General features: G+C 44.8%; 1 pseudogene; it reads right to left on the bottom strand.

The window, feature by feature from the left end:
* Nucleotides 1–5,068: 5,068 nt before the first annotated feature.
* Nucleotides 5,069–14,669, bottom strand: LOC125124900 (RNA-binding protein 4B-like; annotated as a pseudogene).
* Between the last annotated feature and the right edge of the window lie 679 nt (nucleotides 14,670–15,348).

Below are 15,348 nucleotides of genomic sequence, written 5' to 3'. Positions count from 1 at the left end.
TGATTCTGCAAGGCTTTTATCTCCTCATAAACTTATTTTACCATTTAAGTTGTGCTGTCCAATAACAACCACTAGCCACGTGAGGCTAATAAAAATTTTGGTTTCTCAGTTTCACTATCCACATTTCAAGTAGTTTAATAGCTACATGTAGCTAGTGGCTACAAATTGGGCGGCACAAATAAAGAAAACCCCCAACATGGCCAAAAGTTTTATTGGACAATTCTGATGTAAAACTGTTTTGTGAAGTTCCCGTCATGGCTCAGTGGTTAACGATTCCGACTAGGAACCATGAGTTTGTGGATTTGATCCCTGGCCTCACTCAGTGGGTTAAGGATCTGGCGTTGCCATGAGCTGTGGTGTAGGTCGCAGATGCGGCTTGGATCCTGCGTGGCTGTGGCTGTCGCCAGCCACTACAGCTCCGACTGGACCCCTAGCCTGGGAACCTTCATGTGCCGCCAGTGGGGCCCTAGAAAAGATAAAACAAACTTCTGTAGAATCCATTTTTTTCCTTGCTTGTCCTGCCAGTAAGATGGAAATCAAAATATGTAAAATTGTTGTGTCAACTGGAGCAGAGGAGGCCCAGAGATTTTGGTGAAGCTGAAAAAGCCTATACATAGGTATTTTTTTGCTCTGCCTGGTGCCTTGCAGATAATCACAAGGAAATGCCAGGATCTTTGCCTTACTTTCTTTTTTTAAAAAGGGGACAACCCTGCTTCCTTGAGGACTGCTGGGGCCAACATGGGCTTCGTTGTGCATCATCACTATTTGGAGTATATGGGGAGGCTAACCTCTCTCTGGAGGTGATTGTCTCCTACCCCCCAAGAGCAGGGAAGAGTTTTTGTTTCACCTCTTATTTTAAGTACAAAATATCTGGGGGAAAACACTGTATAATTGTTAGCTAAAACGTCACAGAGGGAGTTTGCATTATGGCTCAGCGGGTTACAAACCTGCCTAGTATCCATGAGGATTTGGGTTCAATCTCTGGCCTTGCTCAGTGGATTAAGGATCCAGCATTGCTGTGGCTGTGGTGTAGGTGGGAAGCTGCAGCTCTGATTCAACCCCTAGCCTGGGAACTTCCATATGCTGCAGGTTTGGCACTAAAAAGCAAAAAAAAAAAAAAGTTCACAGAATTTACCGTTCACCATTTTCATGCAGGATACAATAAAGCTTAACTGGGGTTGAGCCCATCATTAAACTGGTTTTATGAGGCTCTAAACAATGTTAAAAAAATGTCTTCAAGTCTTTTTAAAAAGTTCTAGAGGACACATTTTATTGTGGAATATTATCACTGCCAATCATAAATATCCTACTTGCTTTTCTGCTCAGATGTTTCCTCACATAGGCATAACTGTCTTACTCATTTTAGTCAAAGTCTTATCCTAGTTTAACGAATTTAAATGAACACATGCTATAAAGTCAGACTGAGTCAATCTGACAGGTCCTTGCTCTGACTCCTTTTCTTGATGCAAGGTTCTGTGAGGGCTGGCCTCTGCCATGACTAACCTGGGTTTGTTGGCCTATAAACAGAAAAAAGCGCTCTGGTTATTTAGCGAGAAGGAGCCTACTAGAGACATTTATCAGTGTCTCAAGATGCTGGCTAACTTATTGTCACTCATGGCTAAGGCCATATTATTTATTATCTCACTAAATCCTGTATCTAATTTTCAGATTTTAAAAATTTTTGTCTTTTTAGGGCCGCAGCATATGGAGGTTCCCAGGCTAGGGGTCGAATCAGAGCTGTAGCTGCTGGCCTATGCTACAGCTGCAGCAACACCAGATCCAAGCTGCATCTGTGACCTACACCACAACTCACAGCAATGCTGCCGGATCCTTAACCCATTGAGTGAGGCCAGGGGTTGAACCTGTGTCCTCATGGTCAGATTCACTTCCACTGAGCCACAACGGGAACTCCCAGATACTTCTTCACTTGAATTTTTTAGTTTGAGCACAGTGAAGAAAGAATCAGAATATACTGCTGAATAATAGTCACACAAAACACAACGAGATACTTAAGTGTTAGAAACGTTTATTTGTCAAAATATATTAAAAAAAAATGGGAGGAGTGGAGTAAAACAAGGCTAAATTTCAGCTAATGCTGCATCACGATCACAGGTCAGACAAAGAAAACAAAACAAACAAACAAAACAACAACCAAAACCCCAATGGTCCTAGCAATTTCAGAAGATTAGCTTCAATGTTAGAGCCCAGAGCTAACAGAGAAGAGCAAAAGGTTGCTTGCCACTACATGGTCATTTTAATAAGGGAAAGGAGATGTTGCAGGTAGATAGGGAGAAGGGTTCAACTCCTAAGGAAAGCAAGATAAGAGGGGTTCCACTGTACAGGAAAAAGGGGATGCCAGCATAATCCTTACCTAGGGCTGCTCAGAGGCTGAGAATATAAGGAACAGAGTGAAAGGCTACAAAGACTAGTATCAGGAGGAAAGAAGAGTCAACTTAGAAGAATTAAATTAAGAAAGAAAACATAGTTGGTCACAAACTCCTTTGTTTACTGAAACATGAAGCAATGGAAACATCCCGGCAAAGGGGACCGCGCGGAGCAAGTTCTCATATATGACCGCAGCCCGAGGGTTCAGTCCGCAATTATCCTACCTGAAAGAGAGCACAACACAAGAGGCTTACACAATGCCTGGAGAGCAGCTTGGCTTGGAGTACAAGGGCCCTGGTCCCGTCCTGTATTACAGGGGGAAAAAAAGAACAAAACAAAACCAAGTCAGACTGGATCAAACTTATATCCCATATAATTACCTAGGAGTCTACTATGGCTATATATAGGAATCTATTTATAGCTATACATAGAACAAGAAGCAATCAATCCAGAAGACTGCTGTGATGGTGATAAATACATCTTTCTCATTTTCTTACCCATCTTTTAGGCAAAACCAGTTCTGTGATACAAGGCTACTGTCACTGCAACAGAGGGCATACAGATATTATCAAGAACTATAATTTAGTTTTGGGGTCCAGAAAAATAAGATGCCAAGGTCTCAAATATGGCCAATTGCACTATATTCTAAATTTGTTTCACTTTAAACTTACAGTAAACTTTCAGAAATGACAGTCACAAAAAGGTATCAAGGAGTGGTTCATTCATCCTCCAACATACGTGCATATCACACTATCATATTTAGAGCCATAATTCCAGCAAACCAAATCTCCCTTACCAAATCAAAGGAAGAAATCCTAAATTCTCTAATTCTTCCATTGATAACTCCAGACACTAATGGCTGGGGGAAAAAAAAAGTTAAAACTCACACCAAGTTCCTCTACTTATTACAGACAAAGGGCCAAATCTTGGTCTTGATCTGTGCCAATCGACTTCAAAAGCTGTGACGTTCTTGAATCAGTTCTGCTAGGGTGAAACCCGAATTTGGATCCCCAACAGTTCTGGAGTATTTCATCCTGGCAGCCTCATTAACATCAGGCTCCTGGGACTGCAACCAACTCAGGGTTATTCAGTCCATTTGAGGTTCACACCTGGAAGGTAAGTTTCTTTAAAAGTCATCACTAAAAAGAAGTTAGTTGAACAACCACTGTTTGCAGTCAAAAATCACTTTAAAATGCCTTAGCAATATCCTTTAAAGACCACAATATACTAATTTAATATTAATTCTGGAACATATCTGAGAGAAATTTAAGTTATCCAATAGAAGATATGACCTTTATAGGCATATCCTACTTCATGGTAGATCCAGCAGGATCAAAATAAAAATTAGTGGCACTAGTTATAAGATTATCCACTCCATGCATGAACACACTGCTACACAGGGGTCTCAGGAGATCCCAGTCTTGTGGTCGTAGGGGACACAACACAAGTCTCTATCATATTTGCTTCTCACAACATAAAAGGGCAAAATTTCCTGTCACTTCATTGTCCTCTACACATACGCCAAAGAGGTATGGTAGGAACAATGGAAACTCTCTTTAACTTTGCTACAAGGCCTCCAGCTCAAGTGATGCTCAATTTCAAGGTACAAGGAAAACCATGAGAATAGAAAGTTGATATGATGCAATTTCCACTCAAATGAGAGATTTACCAATCTCTAGGTAGTCCTATAGTAGTATTCCTATCATTCCAACATCTTTGCTATACATTTTCTGAATTAGGAAAAATTAAATTTCCAGGGTTACCCCCAATGGGTATTTTATACGTGTCAGAAAATTACCTGTTTTGTCTATCTCCTTAAATGTTTCTCTTAAACAAAACCCAAATTTGCTGGAAGAAATGGGATGTTAGGCTTTAAATGAAAGCAGCATCATAGGCTGTGCAGAAATACAGCTCAAGTGCCCAAGTAGAATGAATGCTTTGGATTACTAATGAGAAAGGACTCCATGAAACAGTGGCATCAAAATATTCTGCTTTCAAGCATGTATCTTAGAACTAAACACCTAAATTTAAAGGATTTTATTTGGCTTATCGTTGTATTAGAAGAGTTTCCTCTGATAAAAGCTCATGACTTAAACAGTTTTACTAGCAAATTGGAAGTCTAAAATTATAGTTAATACTACTAACTCCTGAACCTGTACTCTTCAGCTTACACCACAATGACTTCTGTGGTGGAAAGAGTCCACCAGGCCTGGGTTTGAATTCTGGCTCTTACACTTCTCAATTACCAGATGACTTCAGGCAAAGTATTTAACCTCTCTGAGCCTCAGTTCCCTTCTCTGTCAAAGAGAAAATATCTTAAAGGTTCAGTGTATAATTAAGTGATATAATGTACAAAGAGGGCACTCAACAAATGTTATTAACTTTTAATTATGTTTCTGTAATCTAGTTCTGCTTACACTTGATTAAAGAACAATATTCTCACTAACAAACTGAGTTGTGGTTGTTCTCTCAGAAGGAACAAGTTGGCTGGAGTTGTACATTAAAACCTCGACAAGCCAATGCACCCTGGCCTAAGCTAGAAAAACATTAAGACTAACATGAGATTTATACCTTTCAGATACTGTCCTGTCGGCAAACAGGTGGCTTTAGCCTCCTCTATGCCCATAGGTCTCCTTTCAGGGAAACTAAATGGAATCTCTTCACCGCACCCCCCCACTCTCACCTCCAGTTTTTAAAAGGCTGAGTACCGTGCTCGGTCCACATACTGCTCCCGCTCATACCGGGCATGTCATACAGAGAATTCCGTGCAGCTGCTGAAGCCTGAGACAACTCGCTTTCTGGCCCATAACCGTATCCTTCTCCAACTGTGGGGACACAGCTGCAGCGCGACGTAGGGGGCTCCTGTCCCTTCCATAATAGGAGGAAGTGGTGGCAGCGGCAGCAGCCATAGCAGCTGAAGTGGCAGCAGCGCCTGAGTTAGGCAACAGGTGTCTGTCGTAGGGATCAACGGAAGTGGAGTTGAGGTGACTGGTCACAGCTGTGCTCTGGACTTGAGGCAGATGGGACATGGTCTGCTCTGCGTAGTTGTACGCGGAAGCTGCTGCCGCCGCCCCACTGCCTCATAAGAGCGGACTCGGTAACGCTTATAGTAGTCGAGCGCTCCATATGCATCGTTGTAATACATGGATTCCCCGTAGCCCATGGTGTAAGGTGGACGCACTGCTCCGTACTGTTCATTGTACTGTTCGGTGAAGTCCGCCACACGACCCGTACGATCTACTGGGCACTCTTTGGACCAGTGCCCCTCTTTCCCGCACCGATAGCAGCCGCTCTGGTCTCCCATCCCGGGCGCAGTCCGAAGCCGGCTAGTGGACAATTGCACGTGCATGCGTTTGCCTTGAAGAAACAGACGTAAGATTTATTATAGCTCACTGACACTCTTTATCCCCAAAATTTCAAAAATGAAAGTGAACACAATTGGCAAACGACACACAAACACACACACTCCTACAACCCTATTTCGGCAGTCACCTCCAAAAGAGTTGTAACAGAGGAGAGCTAGAAAGTGAGTCCTCAGAGACCAGCCAGTACTTTCTACTGGCACCAGGAGACTGGGATTCCTTCCTACTTCCGGTTCCACAACTTTCTTCTCCTTCAACACAGCAAATGAGAGTTTACACTTTTCACTGACACTATTATTAATTCTAACAATTCAAAACCTGACAATTTTTCCAAATCAAGTATCCAACAAAACCTCAGTTATGCCAGAGGAAAGCATCTTACCAACCTTTCCCTGATTTACGTGGGGCAACATAAGCATTTACAGCAATACTCTGTCCATCTTGTTTCCTCCAGCCATTTTTGCAGGTGTCACCAGATGGCTATGCTGGGTAAAGAATTCATACTTGGTTCATCATCTGCTTCATCTCTAGTACCTCTAGGAATTATAAGACACTCCAGATTTCAACCCCATCCCCACCTCTTTAGCAAGGGTGAATCCATGCCTGCTGTGGCAAAGAAAACTACTTGATTTAGGTTTCTCAACAGCAATATTAGATCTTGAAGCAGTACTGGTTTCTTAGGTAAACTGAGTATGTTTCGAGATAATGAAATGACTGGCATTTCATCCTGCCAAAGTAGTTTACAGTTTTTTTATAGGGGATGTTAAAAATTGCAGCATTTGCCTAAAGGCTTCTGGGCACCCATACAAACAAGGCACATCCATTCTTCCAGGAAATGACCAGCACTAGGAACAGCTAGGAAAAGAAACAGTCTTTGCCCTGGGCTTGTGCACCATCAAGCCCAGGGACTCTTACTAATGAAAGCATCCAAGGTCTTTAAAAGCAGTTTGAGAAAAGGCATATTTTTGGTAGTATTTAGTGCCAAACTGCCTAAGACCTTGGAGATCAAGTCAATGCTTTACAAATTGTAGCCAAAAGGCAGCCAGTGCACATGCAGAGAACAGGGGCTTCATAGCACTCTTGTGGGCTGCTCAGAACAAATCCCCCCCAACAGGCAGGTTGCTCTCTCTTTAACAGACCTTGTTCTGGATGCAGCTATGCAATAGGAGGCCTGGTGCTCCACCATCCTGTTGGAAACAGCCTGATTCAGGACGGCAGCCAGAACAGCACCAAGCACTGACCCTGAGAGGGGAGCGGGTTAGTGCAGCGTATCACTTTAGTTAAGCTCAGTTCTGCCCAATGTTTAACATTCCTACCGCCGCAGTTTCTAGTGGTTGCCACCTCAAGCTTAAAACTATTTCTCTAGCAGGAACAAAGATGCTCAGGTTTTTACTTCCAGATGCTAGCAGAGAGGCAGCATCCACCATCACCACCATCATCCATCAGTCAACAGATACCAAACAACAATAATTCTCTGAAAGCGGCATTTAGCCATCCCACTGTTTTCAGATTTATACTCCCATTCTTAGAAACTATTAATGCTAACTGTGCTTAGAACAGAAACACATGGGTTTTTGCCCCAATTTTTATCCCAAATGTAGAGTTCCCTATAATTTAGACTGGAGGATTACAAGTTACATGGCTTCCTAACGTGCATGGTGACATTTATCTGTGTGATAGACATGAATTGTGCTCTCTGAACTCAGTGTAACCATGCCAATCTAAAAACAGCCCATCCAGAGACTGTTAGAAGTACATGGTTTGGTTGCCAAGGGGTGGGGGGGGGAGTGGAATAGACTGGGTGTTTGGGGTTAGTAAATGCAAACTATGGCATTTGGAGTGGATAAACAATGAGGCACTGCTATACACACACACACACACACATATACATACATACATATAGCACAGGGAACTACATCTAGTCACTCGTGATGGAACATGATGGAGAATAATGTGAGGAAAAGAATGTATATATATGCGTGTGTGTGTGTGTGTGTGTGAGAGAGAGAGTGGGTCACTTTGCTGTACAGCAGAAATTGACAGAACATTGTAAATCAACTATAATAGAAAAATAAAAATCTTAAAAAAAATACCTATGTAGTATTTCTGAAGAAAAAAAGTACATTACTAAGGAAAAGATTTCAATTTAACATGCTTTTATAAATTATGGGTCTTTTTTTTTTTTTTGTCTTTTTAGGGCCACACCTGTGGAATATGGAAGTTCCCAGATTAGGGGGTCGAATCAGAGCTTTAGCCGCTGGCCTACACCACAGCCATAGCAATGTCAGATCCAAGCCACACCTGCGACCTATACCACAGCTCACAACAATGCTGGACCCTTAACCCACTGGGCATAGCCAGGGATCACACCCGTGTCCTCGTGGAGGCCAGTCAGATTCATTTCCGATGAGCCACAACAGGAACTCCGATGGGTCCATTTTTTTGAGAAACAAAACCCAATGGTCTTTTCTTTTTCCCCCTTGGTGTTTCTATTACTGCATCTAATCTTCGCCCCTGCTTTACTTAGTGTAGAACTCAAAAGTTTATAAATATCTGTGGCAAAAGCTACCTCTGTACTAGCTGTGAATAGGACTTAAGTAAAAAAAAATTTTTTTAATTAAAAGATCTGCAAAGGGAGTTCCCGTTGCAGATCCATGAGGTTGTGGGTTTGATCCCTGGCTCAGTGGGTTAAGGATCCGGCGGTTGCCATGAACTGTGATAAAATTAGGTTGCAGACGCGCTTGGATCCCAAGTTGCTGTGGCTGTGGAGTAGGCTGGCAGCTATAGTTCTGATTACACCCTAGCCTGGGAACCTCCATATGCCTCGAGAGCGGCCCAAGAAATGGCAAAAAGACAAAAAAAAAAAAAAAAAGACCTGCAATACAAGTGACAGGTTTTTGTTTTGTTTTTGTTTTTTTGCTATTTCTTTGGGCTGCTCCCGCGGCATATGGAGGTTCCCAGGCTGGGTGGAATTGGAGCTGTAGCCACCGGCCTACGCCAGAGCCACAGCAACGCGGGATCCGAGCCGCCTCTGCAACCTACACCAGAGCTCACGGCAACGCTGGATCGTTAACCCACTGAGCAAGGGCAGGGACCGAACCCGCAACCTCATGGTTCCTAGTTGGATTCGTTAACCACTGCGCCACGACGGGAACTCCTGTTTTGTTTTTTTTAACATAATCTTTCTAAAGGTTATACCTAGGCTTTTCATTTAAATCTTCTAAAGTTCTTATAATAATTGCAAAATACTGTGCTTTTCTGTTCCCTTAAGGAAGCAGCGAAGAAGACTGAATGATTAAATTTTATCACTCTACTACATTTGGAGAGGCCAAAAGCATAAAGATTTTCTGAGAGCTCCAAAAGTTACTGAGATGTGCGGCCAACATTTTTAAAATGCTAAGAGGAGTTCCCACAGTGGTGCAATGGGATTGATGGTGTCTCTGTAGCGCCAGGATGCAGGTTCACTGTGCCAGCCTGGCACAGTGGGTTAAAGGATCCGGTGTTGCCACAACTGCAGTAAGGATCAAAACTGCAGTTTGGATCTGATGCCTGGCCTGGAAACGCCATATGCCGGAAAAAAAAAATGCTAAGAGGTGGGCAACCTGGGGTCCTCATTGCTGAGCTCCTTTCAAATGCCAGGATCCAGGAGTTCCCGTCGTGGCGCAGTGGTTGACAATCCGACTAGGAACCATGAGGTTGCGGGTTCGGTCCCTGCCCTTGCTCAGTGGGTTAACGATCCGGCGTTGCCGTGAGCTCTGGTGTAGGTTGCAGACGCGGCTCGGATCCCGCGTTGCTGTGGCTCTGGCGTAGGCCGGTGGCTACAGCTCCGATTCGACCCCTAGCCTGGGAACCTCCATATGCCGCGGGAGTGGCCCAAGAAATAGCAAAACAACAACAACAACAACAACAAAAAAAGACAAAAAGACAAAAAAAAAAACAAATGCCAGGATCCAGAGATTAGGGATGTGGCCAGTACACAACTGTACTCCAATTTAACGCTTGTTTACACTCAAGCATTTGACTCCTACATCTCATTCCCAATTCAGCTACCTGAATTGTTACTTGGGAATAGCTTCTTTAGGGTCTTCAAACTGGTTGCTAACTCAATACCAGTCCAGTTCATTGCTGCTTGTGGAGATGAAACAGATCCTGGAAGACCCGGGTAAACTCGGATTCTGCTGCTTCCTTTAAGAAGCCATATAATGAGGAACGCTAAAGGACAGCTATCAATATACAAAGGTGTCCCTCTTCATTAGGAAGCTGCAAAGGCTTCATGGAAAAAATGTAACAAATGGATATCTAGATTGTATTTTCTGTAAAACTTCAACTTCTTATCCAATGCTAAACTTTCTTTTGTCATCTGGGAAAAAACAGCTGGTTACAAAAATGTCTGTATGTATAACCGACAAGTCGAATGCTTTCTCCAGAGGGTCCAGGCTAAGAACATGAAAACCAGATAAAGGATCCTTTTGTCCCCCAATAATGACACTTTAAAAAATATTATGGATCATTGTGTTACTCAGACAGCCACTTCCTGAAGTAATTAAACCCACTGCATTAACACACACATTAGGAGGTCCTGCTGTGGGTTCAGCAGTAACGAACATGACTAGCATCCATGACGGTGCAGGTTCAATCCCTGGCCTCGCTCAGTGGGTTAAGGATCCAGCGTTGCCGTGAGCTGTGTTGTAGATCACAGATGAGGCTCATACCCTATGTAGCTGTGGCTGTGGTGTAGGCTGGCAGCTGTAGCTCCGATTCAACCCCTAGCCTGGAAACCCCCATATGCTGTGGGAACAGCCCTAAAATGCAAACACACACACACACACACACACACACACACACACACACACACACAAAAAACAAAAAAAGAAACTCTTTCATCATTTTGAGAAATAATAAATCTTAAGAATAAGGAACATTAAGAGCCCCCCCCCCACCAAAATAGTGGATAGTCTTTATGCTGATTCAAAAGCAAAAATGGGGTCAGGGATCTGGTGGTGCCGTGAGCTGTGGTATAGGCTGCAGATGAGGCTTGGATCCTGCGTTGCTGTGACTGTGTAGGCCCACAGTTGAGGCTCTGATTCGACCCCTAGCTTGAGACCTTCCATATGCCACAGGTGGGGCCCTAAAAAAAAAAAAAAAAGGGAAAATGTTCATCTTATAAATCATTTCGTTATATTACTTGAAAAACTTAATTCTGATAAACACAGGCTGAATGCATTATGGCATGAAAAATAAACCTTGGAGTTCCCACTGTAGCAAAATGGGATTGACGGCTTCTTTGCAGTGCTGGGATGGAGGGTGGATCCCTGGCCTGGCACAGTGAGTTAAAAATCTTATTTTGCCGCAGCTGAAGTGTAAGTGATAACTGTGCTTGGCTTGACGTGATCCCTGACCCAGGAACTCCATATGCTGCAGGGCGGCCAAAAAACAACAAAAAAATTTTAAAAACCTTTATGGGAGTTCCCCTGTGGTGCAGCAGGTTAAGGATCCGGTGTTGTCACTGCAGCAGCTCGTGTGGCTGCTGTGGCTCAGGTTTGATCCCTGACTCAGGAACTTCCACATGCCATGGGCACGCCCCGCCCCCCCCCCCCAGCAACAACAACAAAAAAATTTTTAAGCCTTATGTTGAGGACATCAGCTTTCATGTCTTCAACAAATGGTATCTTTTTTTTTTTTTGTCTTTTTAGGGACACACCGTGGCACACAGAAGTTCCCAGGATAGGGGTCAAATCGGAGCCATGCAGCCTATGCCAGGTCCCAGCCGGGTCTGTGACCTACACTGCAGCTTACAGCAACGCCAGATCCTTAACCCACTGAGTGAGGCCAGGGATCGAACCCAGTCCTCATGCATACTTGGATTTGTTACCACTAAGCCACGACAGCAACTCATGAAAACCCCTGTTCTTAATGACTACTTTCCATGTCAATAAAAGTTCATTATACAAGATGAAAAAAAAAGGTAAGGACATGCAGCATTATCTAGAATATCTCTGCAGTTGGTACCTAACTCAGACTGCATTTTTACATTTTGCTTGTTGCCTGTAAAAAGAGAACACCAGTTCCCAACACTGTGTCCATTCATAGTCTTCTCCTTCATCAAATGTTGGTAATTAAGAATATTTTTAAAGCTATATGAAGTGCAACAGCTTCCAGAATACTAAAGAAAAATATACATAAGGAAAGCTAACTACCACATTTTAAAGAAGTTTTTTAACCATAACAGAAATATACTCCTTGCTGCCAACACCACTCACCTTTTTTTTTCTTAGGGCTACACCTGCGGCATACAGAAGTTCCCAAGCTAGGGGTCGAACTGGAGCTACAGCTGCCAGCCTACACCACAGCCACAGCAACACCAGATCCTTAACCCACTGAGCGAGGGCAGGGATCGAACCCACGTCCTCATTGTTCCTAGTCGGGTTCATTAACAGCTGAGCTATGAAGGGAACCCCTCACCTTTCATCATACAGTGCTTTTACTGTCAAAACACTCTCACGCCTAGCACCTCATTCTGGGCTCACTATCATCCTGTGAGGGAGGTACGGCAGGGGTCATTAACTCTCCTTTCTAAGTGGGGAAACGAAACACAGCAAGGTTAAGACACTTGCCCAAAGTTACACAAGTTACAACTTTTGCCTGTGCTTTAAAGAGTAGCTAAAGGCCAGGGCACCACTGGCTGAGGCAGAGATATCTGACACACTATTTGCAATCTCTACTACTGGTAAACTTTCTTACCCTTTTCTGGTCACCTTTTTCTCCTTTCCATTTCTTTTCTGTTTTCTAGGTTTAGTAGAGGACTCTTAAGTAAGTGTTAACAACCCCTTTAGCGGCACTCGAGAAAAAAGGTCTTAATTTACAAACCTGAAAAGTGGCTGTAAACCGTGGTCCAAGATGATGCTGTCAACAAGAAACTTGTAGAAGAGCGCTATGCACAGAACTTTCTGTGATGACGGAAATGTTCCATATCTGCATTAATACAGCAACCGCTAGACCTCATATGACTCTGAATGCTTAAAAGGTGTGCAGCACAAATGAGAAACCAATCTTAAAATTTAATTTCAATTTAAAAGTCACATGGGGCTACTGGCTACACATGAGCACAGTTCTAGAGTCTTCAGGACAACCTCCTGACATTAACGACAACATATGTACCTTATTAATAAACAAAATAATACAGCAGCCTTACTGCAAATCTCACAAGCAGGACCATCACTCCCATTCAACCTAATATTTTTAGAAATTTCCTTTTTCCCCTTCGAGTTAAATAACAGTAAGTGGAACAGTCTAGTCCCTGCCATGGTCTCTGGACCTGCTTGTATAGTTCACAAGTACTGGAGCAAATCTGAGCAAAGAGCTACTCCCCACAATCCAGAGTCACCACCAGGAACAACCTCTAGATGTCTCGGTTCTCCTCTCCCATAACTCATACCTCAAAGCAGTAAGAGTATAAATCTTAACCATTTAAAATCTCAAAAAAAATATAATAAAAATAATAAAACTAAAAGGAAACTCCCTGGTGCTTCAGCAAGTTAAGGATCTGGCATTGTCACTGCTGTGGTGTGGGTTCGATCCGTGGCCCAGGAACTTTCACATGCTGTGGCTGCAGTCTAAAAAATTAAATAAATTCTCTAATATAACACTTTCCATCATATCATAAAAGAAGCAGGTAAGCCACAGGCCTTCGTCCTCCCTTCTCCCATGAGGTACTCATTGGCCCAGGCAGATTAAACTTCCAACAGCACTTAAGTGAATGAAGGCTGCAGGATAATGGAACCCCCACTGTTTGAGATTCTACAAAGTTGCTGAGGAACATCTTGGCAAAGGTGAAAAGGAGAAGTGTTTGCTTCTCCAAGAGTAAGTTGTGCTGAAGTGTGGTAAACACACAATCTATTATTTCCAACCGAAATAGAATGGAAGACACCACCCTACCAGACCCACGGTCCTGTGTTTCTGCCTCTGTCTAGAGCTAGACCCCACTCACTTTTGCCACCCAGGCCCCAGGGCAGTTCACCTTGAAACTCTGTGTTGTCAAGGCCCCTGATGGCCTCCACCGCATCCTCTGCCCGCTCCATGTGTACGAAGGCATAATCTTTCACGATGTCACATTCGATGACTGGACCGTACTCCTCAAATTTGGCCCGAAGCTCTTGGTTGGTACAAGTAGGACTGATATTGCCCACATGCAACTTGGTTGAAGCTTTGCTCTTATTCTTGCTGGCTTCCACGTTGATGTTCACCCCCGTGCAGCTTGTAGTGGTGCAGGTTGCGAATGGCATCCTCGGCCGCCGTCTTGTCCTCTATGTGTACAAAGCCGTAGTTCTTAATGATGTCACATTCCAGCACCTTCCCATACTGCTCGAACAGTGAGCGGATCTCCTGCTCTGTGGCCTCCCGGGGCAGGTTCCCAATGAACAGCTTTACCATCCTGACAAGAGCCTGGGAGAAAAGAAACGAAATTTCCAAAAGTTAGCGGTGGGGGAGAAATTTTCGGTACACTGCATTTGGGATTAATCCTCCGAAGTTCTTGGCATCTTCAAGATCCTCACATAGACATTCATTATTCTTCCAAGAGCGGAGGGAAAAGATTTGCTTTGAAAGAGTAGTGTAAGCTCTGTGTAATGTGCAAACAGATCGGGTGTCAGCATGCATTGCATAGTCCAACATCTCTGTAAAATAAGGCAACATTCTAAGCACAGGGTTGTTTAAAATACTCTTTTTAGGGGGAGCAGGTACGAGAAGACTCCAAGCTGGGAGCAAGAGGCATCTATCTGACTGTCCCTGGTAACACGGTTTTGGAGGGAAATCTGGGTACCTCTCCTCCGTGCAGCATCACCTTTCACGATACTCTAGGAATAAAAAGGCCTCCTTGGCCCCAAACTAGGACCACCCCTCTTCCAGCGGCCCAACTCCAGTTCCTTCGCCCCAACAAAGACTCGACCCGACCCCTGCCCCGCCCCCTCCGGAGACCCGGCCCCGCCTCCTCCCGTTGTCTTCCCGGACCTCTCGCAGTGTGAGGAGAACGGCAAAGCCTAGGCCATCCCCGTCCGCCAGAGACCCGGCCCGGCCCGCTCCCAGGCCCCCCCCCACACCCACATGAACCCCTCGCACCTCCGGGTGGCGGCGGCGGTGGCGGCGGCTCCCGCGTCAGAGAGAACCCTACAAATGGCGACGGCCGCTCGAGCCTCGGCGGGACCGGGCCCTTTCTCGCGCGCCAGCTCACGCACGCGCGAGTGCGCGCTGCCTCCCTCCCCTCCCCCTCGCGGGAGCCGGGCGACCAATCCCGCGGCCGCATACAAATGGCTGCCCGGGGCTCGGCTCCCAGCCGCCCCGATACAGGGGCGGGGCCAGCTGGTGACGGCGCTGCGGCGCGGAGGTCAGCCCGCCCCCTGCCCCCCGGTAGCCAATCACCACCCTGGAAGGTGGCGGGTTGGCGCTCCTGCGTCAGAAGGGCTCTGGACGCAACCACTGGCTGGGTGAAATCAGAAGCCCGGGAGAGTCACTAAGCATCACAATGGATCGTGCTATTGGGCCATGGGAGTGGGGGAGGAGGGCAGTGGCTGATGACAAAGGGTTATCTCACTGGGTCCGCTAAAAG

This window comes from Phacochoerus africanus, chromosome 4, assembly GCF_016906955.1.
Source record: "Phacochoerus africanus isolate WHEZ1 chromosome 4, ROS_Pafr_v1, whole genome shotgun sequence".
NCBI lineage: Eukaryota > Metazoa > Chordata > Mammalia > Artiodactyla > Suidae > Phacochoerus > Phacochoerus africanus.
The sequence above is the reverse complement of the archived record's forward strand: the minus strand, read 5'-3'. Positions and strand labels throughout refer to the sequence as shown.